Source organism: Hyla sarda, chromosome 5, assembly GCF_029499605.1.
Source record: "Hyla sarda isolate aHylSar1 chromosome 5, aHylSar1.hap1, whole genome shotgun sequence".
Lineage (NCBI taxonomy): Eukaryota > Metazoa > Chordata > Amphibia > Anura > Hylidae > Hyla > Hyla sarda.
In genome coordinates, this window is record NC_079193.1 from 142,771,727 (window position 1) to 142,788,026 (window position 16,300).

General features: G+C 40.6%; 1 protein-coding gene across 6 annotated transcripts in view; it reads left to right on the forward strand.

Annotated features, from left to right (window-relative positions):
- Positions 1 to 16,300, forward strand: part of BBS9 (Bardet-Biedl syndrome 9) — a 390,136-nt gene that overhangs the window by 215,148 nt on the left and 158,688 nt on the right. The gene's annotated exons all lie outside the window — the stretch shown is intronic.

Genomic DNA, 16,300 nt, shown 5'->3' on the forward strand with positions numbered 1-16,300 from the left:
ACTGTCTACATTCAATGGTGTATATACATCCAACATCCAACTAAATGAGTACCCGAATCAAAGCAGAAGAGAGGTATAGGATATGATATTAGGATAGACACAATTGGCGAGAGATGCTACTAGGTATATCCAAATGTAATAATAAAGGAATTATTTTAAATATAAATTCTCTCTCCTCTAGGGTTTCTATCTTGCTATCTTATCACTCTGTTTTAATTCTGTGCCCTGGAACTATTACTTTACTGTTTTTAACCTGTCATATATTTTTCTACATAGCTGTACTTATAGCCGAGGGGGAATAATCTTGTATGGCCAGTGATCAGTGGTTTTAAACAAATATTATTGTGATCGGTATGGGTCCACGTAATTTTTTGACAGAGCTGCATGCCCCTAGCTCTCCATAGAAATATTTAGCCTATTACATAGAATCTACAACATTTTTAAGATTACCAAAACAATTATTTTTGTTTTCATATGCTTTAGGTTCTGGGGTGTATGGTTTAACTGTGGAAAACTGCTGACATGCTTGTGGGTGATAATCATTATCACTAATTTTTCTCCTCACCCAGTAACAGACCTCTGGGTGTAGGTGTCATGCCGGCCCAGTTGTTTCTTTTCCACTAGTGATGAACCACACAGTAAATCATCTCAGTTTTTTTGTTGGCTTAGGGGTAGGTTCACATCTATACTACACACATCCATTTGTGGTATACCACAAATGAATGTACCAAAACAAGACCAATTTAGCTTAATTTTGCTAATGTTTTTGTTAATATGTTAAACTATAAGAAAACTGTAAAGCAAGCAATAAAAAAAAAAATAAATAAATAAAAAAAAACACATATCACACCATACCACACAATACTAAACTTCTATGGGTAAAAAATGTATACCACTGCATGCAGAACTTTTCTACATCACAAGCAAAATTGTACACAAATGTACAGTGGACAAAAACAGGTCCAAACGGACATACTTTTGACAATTTTTACCATAGGTATACCACCGCATAGGTTTAGGTACCATTTAAAAGTATCTTGCAGTGTACTGCTGTTCTATAGATGTGAGCTAGCCCTTAATGCAGTTTATAATTTCTGCAGATTATACTGTACACAATTAAGATTTCCATTAATAAAATAATAATGAAAATTGTATTCTGTAAAATGAGTGTCTTCCATATAATAGGAAGATTAAGAATAGATTAAGGAATCCTTCCTCCACCAATGTATTACTGATAACCCTTATTTAGTACTGGGTATTGCATGCATTTTTTTAAATGTTGGTCTTCTCATTATACCTGTAATAAGACCTTTTTATCACTCAAGGTCATCAGCAATATTAATAATATTTGACTTCTTCAGAACTTTGGTTTTAAGATCTGCCTATTCTGTACACTAGAGGGCAGTGCTGTTCTACATGTACCGCAGCTTTTGCTGTTCTTTTAAGCGTAGCATCATGTCTCCTTTTTTAAACTGCTGCTTAGAAGAATAAAGCTATGGGTTATTATTACTATGGGTCTAACAATACATAGCATATTATATTTACAATACATTCAAAGAAATATAAGGGCATAGCAGACTCTTCCTTCCTTAAAACTCCAAGATTTTAGAAATATTTAGTTGAAATCCACAATAATATGATTCAGAATTGTTTTATTGATATTATGAAAATATATACACAAACATACTGAGGCAGCCCCTAGTTTTTATTTTTGTGAGGCAGATTTACTAGAAGTTATTATAAATTATGTTTAACTTTGTATTTTTAGTCTTTGACTCATAACTGATCCCCTTTGTGGTAAATATTATGCATTAGAAAAAAAATTTAGGCTAAATTCTGTACACTTTTTAAAATATTTTTGCATGTAATACTGCCTATGGTAAGGTTTAGGCATGGTCATGTTTGCCTGTTGAAACCTCAGTAGATAAAGCTTAGTAGATTAAAAATCTCTGGTTTAGCATATGCATTGTAGTATGGGAAATCGCCTATATTTGAACGGGTACTCGGGTACTAGATATCTTATCCCTTATCAACAGGATAGGGCATAAGATGTCTTATTGCGGGGGGTCCAACCACAGGGACCCCCGCAATCTCCGACCCGGCACCCTTGCATTCTGCATATTTATGTTCAGTAAGCAAGCTGTGCTAGGCTTCGGAGAGGCGCTGTTTGACAGGCCTCCTCCATTCATGTCAATGGGAGAGATGGAGAAACAGCGTTCCTGCATCTCGGAATCTCTCATAGAAATATATGGAGGGGGCGTAACGTGTTGACCACAGCTTCGGATCGCTCTGTGGATGTGGATTACCATGGTGCCAGGCAGGAGATCAGACACATATCTCCTATTCTGTGGATAGGGGATAAGATGTCTAGTACCGAAGTTCTCCTTTAACTCCCTATTTGTGTATGTAATAAATAACCACAGTAACATTGTAACACTATGAAGTTTTCATTTTTTTTCTTAACCCTTTGCGCTATGTTAGCAATAGTTATTACATTTTTATGTTTATAGTGAATGTTACACAGGTTATATCTTTAACCCAGGCTAATGTTAATAGCATTTCCACCTGAAAGTTAAGTTCCCCAGTATGCTCAAGTTCCTTAGTTGTCCTCCCTTACTTGTCCTCTTTTATTTTATGTTTTCATAATTCTATGTGTTTCTTTCCTTTCTGGTTTAAAAAGTGACAGCAGGAAATTGCTTCTTTTACTACTTCCACGGAGCTTGTCACCCGGCTTTCATAGCCTCGTACAGTATTTCTACTGTCCCAATATCAATGCAGAACTATGCACGTTTGCCACTCAGAGTTCTGGGAAAGTGGCAGTGCCAACATTGTATTGTAGCTGTACTGAATGCCATGCATTATGGTTAATTTGGGAAAACAAATAAAAGAAAAATAATGTAACCAATAAATAGATGAATAAAACTTTCAACAGAACGAGCACAAGTTATTACATGTAATTATTTTTAAGGCAACAAAATACTGTATAGCCTACATACTTTATTTTTTAGGTCATTTATATTCAGTGTTTCTTTTAAGTTTTTTTTATCTTTTAGCCCACTAAGAAAAAACTCTGTCTTTGAAATACAACACAGACACAATTTTAGACTTTGTTGTCTTAGAACTGAAACTATTTGTCTGATTACCACAGTTGGTGGCAGCAGCTTAAGGCACCTTTTAGTTTCACATGAAACCACACCACAGGATATAATGGGGCCCTGGAGATAAGGAAAATTGTTAGTAGAAACTTAGGACCTTCTACATTTTTTTCTCTTGGTGAAAAAAAGCTTATATTTCATGCATTTTTATTGCCTTTTTATAAGCATCTTAGTGGTGTGTTTTTAATTCAGAACGTTTTCTGGATTTTAAGCCTTATAGATAAGCATATAAAAATACCACTAGCATCTGGTCACAGCATGTTTTGACCAAAAGAAGAACCATGGGGAAAACTCATTGGGGAGATGTACTCTAAAACTAGCGAATTTTATAGTAATGTTTCTGATACTGTTATTTATTTATTTATTTTTAATTGTCTGTATCGGTACCTTGGAATATTTGATGGGGTTTGTCTTTACGCTACATTTTTTTTTATTTTCACGCCAAAATTTTCATATGATTTAAATTGTAAATCAGACATACCTGGAAGGTGATAGACTTTAAGGCTATGTTCACATGGTGGAATGCCCACACGGCAAATTTCTGTGTGGACATTCCACCGACAGTGGAGCCATTGCAGAACATACCGGCACTATTACCATTTGGAAATGCACAGTTTCATAGATGGCAATGCATTTCCGTGCGGACTCTGTTGAAAAAATAGACATGTCTATTTGTTCTACAGACTCTTGAATCAGGATTTCCACGGCAGAAAATCAATGGGACTCAGTCATGTCCGTGCGGAAATTCCATTGTGTGAGCATAGCCTAATGCAGCATTCCATTGACTTAGCATGCAGTCAAGAAGTGTGGAGAAACCAGGTGGTATAGAGCTAATAGAGGAAAATAAAGCTAGCAGTAGCAGCTCATATGGCAGGAATATGGCAGTTTATTCGAAAATTTAATTTAGGACTAAGTTCACACTGCATAAAATTGTTCTACATATTTTATTTTACATTTTGCATTTTTATCAGTAATCAACAAAATAAAGCCCTTTTTGTTTTTTCTTTTGCTGATTACGTACGGAAATCTGTGTAGTGTAAAAAGTCAAAGAATTTTGGGTGTGTCAAGTCACGTGAGCATACGAGTAGCACATGCAATCTACCAGTAGTGATATGCAAACCTGCCCACCATCTAAATGCCATAAAACATATAAAAGGAGATTTATTATCTGTGGTGCACATTGGTAGTCATTGGGATCCCAACTGTTTTCTTGGGTTTCGCACCCAAATTGTGTTGCATGCTTCACGTGCCAAAATGTGTGACCAAAAAACCTGCCCAACTCTCCGTTTTACTTAGAAAAGCCAGAAAAGGGGATGGCTGCCGGGGAAAGTGTGCATAGCCACTGAAAAAGGGGCGAATCCCAGACAGTTTAGAAAAATCCCAGTATATTTACTAATGTTCTCACATAAAATGTGGTGGGTTTGAGCTCTGGAAAACTGACAGCTCAGAGCATGTGTAAAAAAAGCAAAATGTAGGGAAAAGCGCCAAATTAGTAAATACTGTGGAAGAATACCTGTTGGGGGGGGGGGGGGGCCCACTAATGGACAGATCGCAGTGGGTGTCACTTCTGAAACCTGTTGCGATCTGTCTATTCAAGGACAACTGTAGTGCAAGACTTTTATATATTCCTGTGCCCAGGCCTCAAAAATAAACAAAATAAACTTTAACAAATCTTCCTACATGCCCCAGTTGGTCCGACACAGGCCTCGCTGTCCAGCGGTGCTAATCTCATTCAACTTCCTGGGGACTGGGATGCCGCAGAGCCGTCGGCGTATCACCGGCCGCGGCGCTGTCCCGCCCCGGCCGGTGATAGGCTGAGCCCGCTGTCATGTAAGGAGCTCTGACATCGCTCTGGCCGGTGATACGCCGACGGCTCTGCGGCATCCCCATCCGCAGGAAGTTGAATGAGGTTAGCACCACTGGACCGTGAGGCCTGTGCCAGACCAACGGGGGCACGTAGGTAGGTATATTAAAGTTTATTTTGTTTATTTTTGAGGCCCGAGCACAGGAATATATAAAAGTCTTGCACTACAGTTGTCCTTTAATGCAAGTACTACAACTCCTAGCATGGAGCAGAGTGTGCTCCATGTTGGGAGCAGTAGTACCTGCAGATAAGGAAGCATCTGGCCAGTCACAGCTCTCTGTTGGAAATAGGAATAAATTATATGAATTCTATTCACATCACTGGCTGGTCAGAGTATAGTGCAGAGATGCGAGCGCAGGAGAAAGCCGCTCCATCTCTGCAATAGAAAGGACAATCGTGACACCCGGGCGATCTGCCTATTAGTACAGGTACTACAGCTCCCAGCTTTCAATTTTCGGGAGGGACCAGAAAAAAAAGGCTGAGTTTCCCCAATTTACCAAAAATCCATAAATTTACAGAGGTCTTCTATCAGAATTCAAAGATACTTCAAATTGTAATTTGCGGAGGCAGATGGCCGGGACAATAATGTATGTATGTATTTAATGTAATTGTGAAGGATGATGTAATTGTAATTATACAGTATGAGCTGGTTTTAAATGACAAATTACTGCAAAACTCTTCTTATAATTCCAATGACTCTGCATATGCAGAAAGACATGGATGGGAGCTATAATTTCAGTAGGATGGAAAGTAGGGATCGACTGATTATCGGTGTGGCCGATATTATCGGTCGATATTCCCGATTTTGGACGTTATGGGTATCGGCAATTACCTTGCCGATAATCCGATAATGCCCCCCACTTCGCCCCCCACCGCACCACAACGCCCCCACTGCACCGCCCCAGCCAGAGACCGCCGCCGCTGCCCCATTGCCTCCCCCATCCCCGGTTTTATAATTACCTGTTCCCGGGGTCCATGCTACTTCCGGCTCCTGCGGCGTCCTGTGTTATGCTGTGCTGTGCGCTGCGCAATGACGAGTGACGTCCTCAACGTGACGTCACTGTCAGTGCGCACGGTGACAGCTCAGGACGCCGCCGGAGCCAGAAGTAGCACGGACCCCGGGCCCCGGGAACAGGTAATTATAAAACCGGGGATGGGGGAGGCAATGGGGCAGCGGCGGTGGTTGGACTAAGGACTGGCAGGGGGAGGGGTAGGGTGGGGGTGGGGGGGTAGGACTCAGGAGGACCCCAGGACAGGCAGGGGGAGAGAAGCGGGTGGGGGGAGGGCTAAATAGCCGATAATTTATACCGGAATATCGGTATAAGCTATCGGCTATCGGCCTTAACCTCCACAGATTATCGGTATCGACCCTAAAAAATCGATATCTGTCGATCCCAAATGGTAAGGACTTTTTCATTGCTGTAAGCTGTAGAAGGGAATATGTAACCATGAATGTGGGATTACCTTTTTATATTTGTGAAAAATCTTTACATTTTTATGTAGGGGATGATGGGAGTTGTAATTCTTGAATTCCAGTTGTTCCCGCTTGCAATCACAGTGGTTGCAGCTGGAGCTGCAGGGAGTCACTGGGCCGTATGAATGGAAGAAAGTTTTGAAAGATACAGTAGCTGCTCTAATTGGAGCAAATTAATGTTAATTGAATAATGAGACCACAGCCAATTAAGCTCAAATAGGTAATAGAACATCAATGGAACGTAGGTCAAGTGGTTTGAGCTTAATTGGCTGTGGTTTCCCTCCTATCTCTTGTTCTTCAATCATCTGTCTGCTGTGTGATGTGTATAGATGTGTGTGTGTGTGTATATATATATATATGTATACAGATATATGATTTATATAGACCATGACTATATAAATCATGTTGGCACCCCTGAAATTTTTCAAGAAAATTAAGTATTTCTCACAGAAAAGGATTGCAGTAACTCATGTGTTGCTATACACATGTTTGTTCCCTTTGTGTGTATTGGAACTAAACCAAAAAAGGGAGGAAAAAAAGCAAATTGTACATAATGTCACATCAAACTCTGAAAATGGTCTGGGCAAAATTATTGGCACCCTTAAGTTAATATTTGGTTGTACAACCTTTAAAAAGAATAACTAAAATCAGTCGCTTCCTATAACCATCAATAAGCTTCTTACACCTCTGAGCCGCAATGTTGGACCACTCTTCCTTAGCAAACTGCTCCAGGTCTCTCTTATTAGAAGCGTGCCTTTTGGACAGATGAGACCAAGATAGAGCTTTTTGGGAAAGCACATTATTCTACTGTTTTCCGAAAACAGAATGAGGCCTAAAAAGAAAAGAACACAGTACCTACAGTGAAATATGGTGGAGGTTCAATTATGTTTTGGGGTTGTTTTGCTGCCTCTGGCACTGGGTGCCTTGATTGTGTGCAAGGCGTCATGAAATCTGAGGATTACCAACGGATTTTGGGTCGCACTGTACAGCCCAGTGTCAGAAAGCTGGGTTTGCATCCGAGATCTTGGGTCTTCCAGGAGGACAATCACCCGAAACAAATGTCAAAAAGCTCCCAGAAATGGATGACATCAAAGTGCTGGAGAGTTCTGAAGTGGCCAGCAATGAGTCCAGATCTAAATCCCCTTGAACACCTGTGGAGAGATCTTAAAATTGCTGTTGGGAAAAGGCTCCCCTCCAATAAGAGAGACCTGGAGCAGTTTGCAAAGGAAGAGTGGTCCAACATTCCGGCTGAGAGGTGTAAGAAGCTTATTGATGGTTATAGGAAGCGACTCATTTCAGTTATTTTTTCCAAAGGGTGTGCAACCAAATATTAAGTTCAGGGTGGCTCTAATTTTGTCCAGACCATTTTTGGAGTTTGGTGTGACATTATGTCCAATTAGCTTTTTTTCCTCCCTTTTTTGGTTTAGTTCCAATACACACAAAGGGAATAAACGTGTGTATAGCAAAACATGTGTTACTGCAATCCTTTTCTGTGGGAAATACTTCATTTTCTTGAAAAATTTCAGGGGTGCCAACATTTACGGCCATGACTGTGTGTAGATATATAGATACATGACATATATATGATCTAATGTCAAAGTTTACATCTACATACGTCTACAGAATATATTCCCAGGAGAGCAGCACAACCTAGTAAAGTATCAGCAAAACAGGCGCACGCTGTATGGGAGCCCCAGGGGTTGGTGGCTCCACTCTTAGTAGAAATCCAGTAAACCGCAGCACACAAGGTATGTTGGAAAAAAGTTGAAGGTTTATTCCATTATTCCAGTGCAAAAAAACAAAGCAACGTTTCTGCGACCTCACGCCGCTATTTTCTAGGAGCTTGAAAATGGCGGCGTGAGGTCGCAGAAACATTGCTCTGTATTTTTGCACTGTAATAATGGAATAAACCTTCAACTTTTTTTCATCATATGTTGTGTGCTGCTGCTACTGGATTTCTACATCTACATATACAAATTATCTGCCACAGTATTGAAATATATGTTTGCAAACTGTCTATGGATACTCAAGTAAGATGCGGGTCTAGTTCCTTCAACCCAGGTCAGATATGCTGCGGGATCGGCGGTACCCATGGACAGTTTGCAAACATATATTGTGCACTGCTTGCAAACTGACTGTTGGTGGTCCCGCAGCATATCTCAATACTGTTGCAGGCCACAGCATATTGAGGGACATTTATCAATGTTTGCTTATGTATTCTTTTTTTTTAGTAATTTTTTCCTTACTTTTTTTTTGCTTATGTGTGACTTATTTATCAACCGGTTTCAGCCTGTTGATAATTTTCTTTCATGTAAGCAATTTTTCCTTTTTTACTTTGGTAGTAGCTTTTTCTGCTCTATGTTTGAGCTGGAGTAAATTTAGTCAATTTTTAACCCTGTTGCAGTTGCGACTGTCGCAGTTAATAAATACCTGACTACCCGTAGTCCATTTTAAAATTATTACTACGTAGTAAATTTTTCGAAACTTGCTTTTCTCGCTTTCCAGTCAAAATGTCGCACGAAAAATCGCGTAGTCGCAGTTGCGACAATTTTGCGACAATTATAGTAAAGAAAACCTGACTAAACCCATTGATAAATGTCCATAATTGAGTATATGTACCATATGGATATTATGTAAAATATATACTGTAGGTGTAAACTTTTACATGAGGGAAAGATCTTAAGTAAATAATGAAACCACAGCCAATTAAGGTCAAAACACTTGACCCACATTCCTTTGATGTTCTATTAACTATTCAACCTTAATTGGCTGTGGTCTCATTGTTCAATTAATCTTAATTTGCTCCAATTAGAGCAGCTACTGTATATTTCAAAACTTTCTTTCTTCCATTCATATGGCCCCAGTGACTCCCTGCCGCTCCCCGCTGCAATCACTGTTATTGCAAGCGGGGACAACTGGAATTCAAGAATTACAACTCCCATCATCCCCTACATAAAAAATGAAAGATTTTTCACATATATAAAAAGGTAATCCCACAAACATGGTTACATATTCCCATCTACATTTTACAGCAACAAAAAAGTCATTTCCATCCTACTGAAATTATAGCTCTCATCCATGTCTTCCTGCATATGCAGAGACATTGGAATTACAAGAAGCGTTTTGCAATAATTTGTCATTTAAAACCAGCTCATACTGTATAATTACAGTGACATCGTCCTTCACAATTACATTAAATACATACATACATACATACATTATTGTCCCGGCCATCTGCCTCCGCAAATTACAATTTGAAGTATCTTTGATTTCTGAAATTTATGGATTTTTGGTAAATTAGAGAAACTCAGCCTTTTTTTGCCTACTGCATTATACATATTACTGATGTCCCTGTCCTTGTCTCATCTCTGACCCCCGCAATTACTCATGGCAGCACATCTTAATGCCTGAAAAAATTCAATAAATGGTGCTAAAAAAGTAAAGTAAAAAATTTAAAAAAATTAAGGTTTAGAACAAAAAAAAAAAAAAAAAAATTACGAAATGCACTGCTCATTCATATTTAATATTAAGCACTAAATTTTCTGGTCCCTGCCCGCTCCCGAAACTTGAAAGACAAAAAAAAAAATAATTGTAATTTTTAAACAGGGATCAATTTATGTGGGCTGGCAGGGACCTAAAAATGCAGCCGACAATAATACAAATTTAGAAAGGGGCCATTTAAATGTAAAAATAATATATTTTTTATAATAATTTTTTTATTTTTTTTTATTAGTAATGTATATAATGTATATTGTGTTTAATAAAGTATGTTTCACTTTTTTCTCAATGTTTTACATTTTTTAGGTAGTACTGCTACTCCCAGCATGGAACAGACTGTTCCATGATGGGAGCTGTACTACCTGTACTAATTGACAGATCGCCCCGGGTGTCACTCCTGACACTCAATGCGATCATCCTTTCTATTGCAGAGATGGAGCCGCTTTCTCCTGCGCTCGCATCTCTGCCCTGTACCCTGGCCAGCCAGTGATGTCAATAGAATTCACATCACTTATTCATGTTTCCCGCAGAGAGCTGTGATTAGCCAGATGGTTCCAGCCAATCACAGCTCTCTGCGGGAAATATGAATAATAGGTGTGTATTTATATATATATATATATATATATATATATATATATATATATATATATAATAGGCATATTCCCATACTACAGTGGGACCAGAGAAGAGTGGCCGGCCGCTCGCATCTTTACATTATACAGGACGATTGCAGCAGGTGTCAGAAGTGACACCTGCTGTGATCTTTCCTTACCTGCAGGTACTACTGCTCCCAACATGGAGCACACTCTGCTGCATGCTAGGAGCTGTAGTAAATGCATTAATAGACATATCGCGACAGGTGTCAGAAGTGACACCAACTGCCATCTGTCTATTAATGCAGGTACTACAGCTCCCAGTATAGAGCGGAGTGTGCTCCATGTTGGGAGCAGTAGTACCTGCAGTGAAGGACAGATCACAGCGGGTGTCACTCCTGACACCAGCTGCGATCATCCTATCCATTGCAGAGGTGTGAGTGCTGGAGAAAGCCGCTTGCATCTATACATTATACAGGACGATCGCAGTGGGTGTCGCATTCATTATTTTGAATCGAGTCGAAGTTCTTATTCGGTCTGAATCGAATGTTTCATAAAATTCGGAACGACCTCGATTTTGTCCGATTCGATTATCTCTAATATGGCCCCAGTTTCTTGAATCAAACAGAAGAGTTACACTTTCGTATGTATCCCGCTCTCAACTTAAAATGACATTTACTTTGTCAATAAATTCCCTTTATTGGATTAAATCCATTGGAGACCAATTAATTTACAAAGAAGATACAGCAATCTACCCATTAGCAATTTTCCTATCAACTAGACCTATGGAAAAGGGTACTCACCACTGCTGCAGGGGCCAGTCAAAGCGCAGGATTGCGTGAAATGGCACCGTCACCCCAGAAGCACCCCTGCTTGTTCGTTTGGCTGTCCTGCTCTTGTTTTTCTGCCACCTGGATCGTGAATAAAAAACACTTCTGCAGCAGTGATGAGTGCCCTCATTGTTCTTTCTTATGAACTGTATCTATAGATATTTCTGAATTCACTGGATCAGTTGTGCACCCTAGGCTGCCTTATCAAGCATTGGGAGTACATGTGTGGATCATCCGGTTCTCAGTAGCCAAACTTTAGCATTGCCGAGTGTACTCTGTTGTGGACGTTAGACCTATGGATAAGATGTCTGTGGGCAGAGTACCCCTTTAACCCCCTTAAGAACGAGCAATGTAAATGTATGGCGCTGCTAAGAAGTACTTAGCGCACAGCGCCGTACATTTATGGCGCAGATTTCCTGGATCACCGTGTCTCTGGACGCAGTGATTGGAACGGGGTGACTGCTGATATCTAGCAGCAGCCATCCTGGCAAATCGCCCACGGGGGTCCTGAGACCCCCCTATGTCGGCGATCATGGCAAATCGCCAGTCAATTCAGACCGACTATTTGCCGCTATCCCGGGTCAATCGGGTCTCAGGTGACCCGGTGACCCAGAAAAAAAGGGTGAATGGGGCTGTCCGAGACAGCCCCATTCACCCTTACCCAGCAGGAGTGAGGTGGCACGGGTGCCGCCCCACGATCACTTGATTGATCGGCCGGAACGACTGACCAATCATTGACCTGCTGGGGATGCCGATCGGAGCGGAGATCGGCACCGGCAGGGGTCTCCTACCTTGCCCTGGTCCCGCAGGGGGTCCCCTCGTGTGCGGTGGCAGCGACAGGAGCAGCAGGATCGGTCTCGGCAGCAGGATACACCGGCGGCGGGCCCGGCGGCAGGATACAGCAGGAGGTGAGGCCTTTTCACCTCCTACTGTTGCTTAGCAACAACTCGCAGCATGCAAAGCCAAATGGCATGCTGGGAGTTGTAGTTTTGCAACAGCTGGAGTTCCAAATACAATTCCCAGCATGTCCTTTGGTAGTCTGTGCATGCTGGGGGTTGTAGTTATGCAACAGCTGGAGGCACATTTTTTCTATGCACAGACTACCAAAGGGCATGCTGGGAGTTGTAGCAGTGTGCCTCCAGCTGTTGCAAAACTACAACTCCCAGCATGCCCTTCGACTGTCAATGCATGCTGATTGTTGCAGTTTTGCAACATCTGGAGACACATTGGTTGTGAAACCGTGTTTCTTACCCAATTCAGTGTTTCGCGACCAGTGTGCCTCCAGCTGTTGCAAAAATACAACTCCCAGCATGCACTGAGAGACTGTACATGCTGGGAGTTGTAGTTTTGCAACAGCTGGAGGCACACTGGTTGCGAAACACTGAGTTAAGTAACAAACGCAACAGCTGGAGGTTTGCCCACCCATTCACGTAAATTTTCAGCCGCAGCTCGAACTCACTGTAAACCCAACCGTGTGAATGTATCCTAAAAACACTACACTACACCCCAATAAAAAGAAAAAACGTCTTGTGCTTCACTGTTTCCAAAACAGTGCCTCCAGCTGCTGAAAAACAACAACTCCCAGTATTGCCGGACAGCCACTGACTGTCCAGGCATGCTGGGAGTTATGCAACAGCTGGAGACACCCTTATTTGGAAACACTGCCGTTGTGGTGGATTCAAATCCCCAATTTAGGCATCAAATGCGCATGGCGGTCTCTCGTTTTGGAGCCCTGTCTTATTTCAAGGAAACAGTTTAGGGCCACATATGGGGTATCTCCGTACTTGGGAGAAATTGCGTTACAAATTTTGGGGGGCTTTTTCTCCTTTTACCCCTTATGAAAAGGAAAAGTTGGGGTTTACACCAGCATGTTAGTGTAAAAAAAAAATTTGTTTACACTAACATGCTGGTGTTGCCCCATACTTTTAATTTTCACAATCGGTAAAAGGAAAAAAAGACCCCCAAAATCTGTAACACAATTTCTCCTGAATATGGAAATACCCCATATGTGGGCGTAAAATGTTCTGCGGACGCACAACAAGGCTCAGGAGTGAGAGCGCACTATGTACATTTGAGGTCTAAATTGGTGATTTGCACAGGGGTGGCTGATTTTACAGCGGTTCTGACATAAACGCAAAACAATAAATACCCACATGTGACCCCATTTTGGAAACTACACCCCTCATGGAACATAACAAGGGGTATAGTGAGCCTTAACACCCCAGAGGTGTTTGACAAATTTTCGTTAAAGTTGGAAGTCAAAATGAAAAAAAAAAAAACATACTCCATATGTGGATGTAAATTGCTCTGCTGGTGCACTACAATGCTCAGAAGAGAAGGAGTGCCATTGGGATTTTGGAGAGAGAATGTGTCTGAAATTGAAGGCCATGTGTGTTTCTAAAGCCCCCATAGTGCCAGAACAGTGGACCCCCCACATGTGACCCCATTTTGGAAACTACACCCCTCACATAATGTAATAAAGGGTACAGTGAGCATTTATACCCCACAGGTGTCTGACAGATTTTTGGAACAGCGGTCCGTGAAAATGAGAAATGTAATTTTTCATTTGCACAGCCCACTGTTCCAAAGATCTGTCAAACGCCAGTGGGGTGTAAATGCTCACTGCACCCCTTATTAAATTCTGTGAGGGGTGTAGTTTCCAAAATGGGGTCACATGGGGGGGGGGGGTCCACTGTTCTGGCACCACGGGGAGCTTAGTAAACGCACATGGCCCCTGACTTCTATTCCAACCAAATTCTCTCACCAAGCGCCCAATGTCGCTCCTTCCCTGAGCATTGTAGTGCGCCAGCAGAGCACTTTACATCTACATATGGGGTTTTTCATACTCAGAAGAAATGGGGTTACACATTTTGGGAGGCTTTTTCTCCAATTACCCCTTGTGAAAATGAAAAATTTGGGGTAATATCAGCATTTTAGTGAAAAAAAATCAAAATTTTCATTTTCCTGTCCAACGTTAGTGGAAATTTGTCAAACACCTGTGGGATGTTAAGGCTCACTGTACCCATTGTTACATTCTTTGAGGGGTGTAGTTTCCAAAATAGAATGCCATGTGTTTTTTTTTTCTGTTCTGGCACCATAGGGGCTTCCTAAATGCGACATCCCCTCCAAAAACCATGTCAGCAAAATTTGCTTTCCAAAAGCAAAATGTGACTTCTTCTCTTCTGAGCATTGTAGTGCACCAGCAGAGCACTTAATGTCCACACATGGGGTATTTCCATACTCAGAAGAGATGAGGTTACAAATTTTGGTTGGCATTTTCTCCTATAAGCCCTTGAAAAATTTAAAATTTGGTGGAAAACCTGCATTTTAGTGAAAAAATTCATTTACACATCCGACTTTAACAAAAAGTCATCAAACACCTGTGGGGTGTTAAGGCTCACTGGATGCCTTGTTACGTTCCATGAGGGGTGTAGTTTCCAAAATAGTATGCCATGTTGTTTTTTTTTTTTTTTTTTTGCTGTTCTGGCACCATAGAGGCTTCCTAAATGTGACATGCCCCCCAAAAACCATTTCAGAAAAACTCACTCTCCAAAATCCCATTGTCGCTCCTTTCCTTCTAAGCCTTGTAGTGCTTGACATCCACCTATGAGGTATTTCTTTACTCGAGAGAAATTGGGTTACACATTTTGGGGGGCTTTTTTTCATAATGGGGTCATTTATGAGGTATTTCTAATCTGAAGACCCCTCAAATCCACTTCAAAACTGAACTGGTCCCTGAAAAATTCCGATTTAGAAAATGTTGTGAAAAATTGGAAAATTGCTGCTGATGTCTTCCAAAAGTAAAAACATGTCAACTTTATGATGCAAATATAAAGAAGACATATTGTATGTGTGAACCAATATATCATTTATTTGGAATGTCCATTTTCCTTGCAAGCAGAGAGTTTCAAAGTTAGAAAAATGCAAAATGTTCAAAATTTTCATGAAATTTGGGGATTTTTCACCAAGAAAGGATGCAAGTAATTACGAAAATTTACCACTATGTTAAAGTAGAATATGTCACGAAAAAACTATCTCGGAATCAGAATAATCAGTAAAAGCATCCCAGAGTTATTTATGCATAGTGATAGTGGTTAGAATAATCCAAGTGATAGTGGTTAGAATTGCAAAAAAGGGCGGCGTCCTTAAGGTGAAAAGGGGCTCAGTCCTTAAGGGGTTAATGCAGGATCGGCCGGTATCTTAAGAGATTAGTAACAAATACCAATTATCTACTGAAAACCCCCCAACAATCTAGTTGACCATATCATACTGTATAAAAAATTGTGAATGCAGCTTTAAATTTCAATTTTAGGTTAATTTTGGTGTTTAAAAAAAAACATTAAGCTATAGGCTCTAGACCATTCACAAGAGTATCTAGTCAATAATGCTCAAATTATTAGAGGGTTTAAATTCCCCCAATTCATAAAAGTCATTTGATTGTGTAAAAGAAATGGAGTCCACTTCTGATCTGCATTGACCTCTCTTATTTCTAAAGATGAGATGAAAGAACTTTGAATGAATGCTGCTGCCTAACATGAATAAGATCAGAGATATTCTTCGTATGTAAGAGCAAAGTGTTCTTACTTGGCAACAGGTTTCTTTATGTACAATGCAGGTACAAAGGAGAGCAAACTGAGGCAAAGTAAATTTTTATCCATTGATTGACTCCTAAGGCAGGGCTAGAGGTTGAAGGGCCCTTCTGTAGCCACAAATTCAAGATGAATTCCCAGTGCTAGCAACCAATACTAATAATATGGCATGTAATTTTGTTAATGGGAATAGTCATCAGCACACTTTTTTTTAATCATCTTAAACAAATGGCCATCACATTGATTATGGATAGGACTTTCATCTATATAATAGGATCGTATTTCAGTGAGATTCAG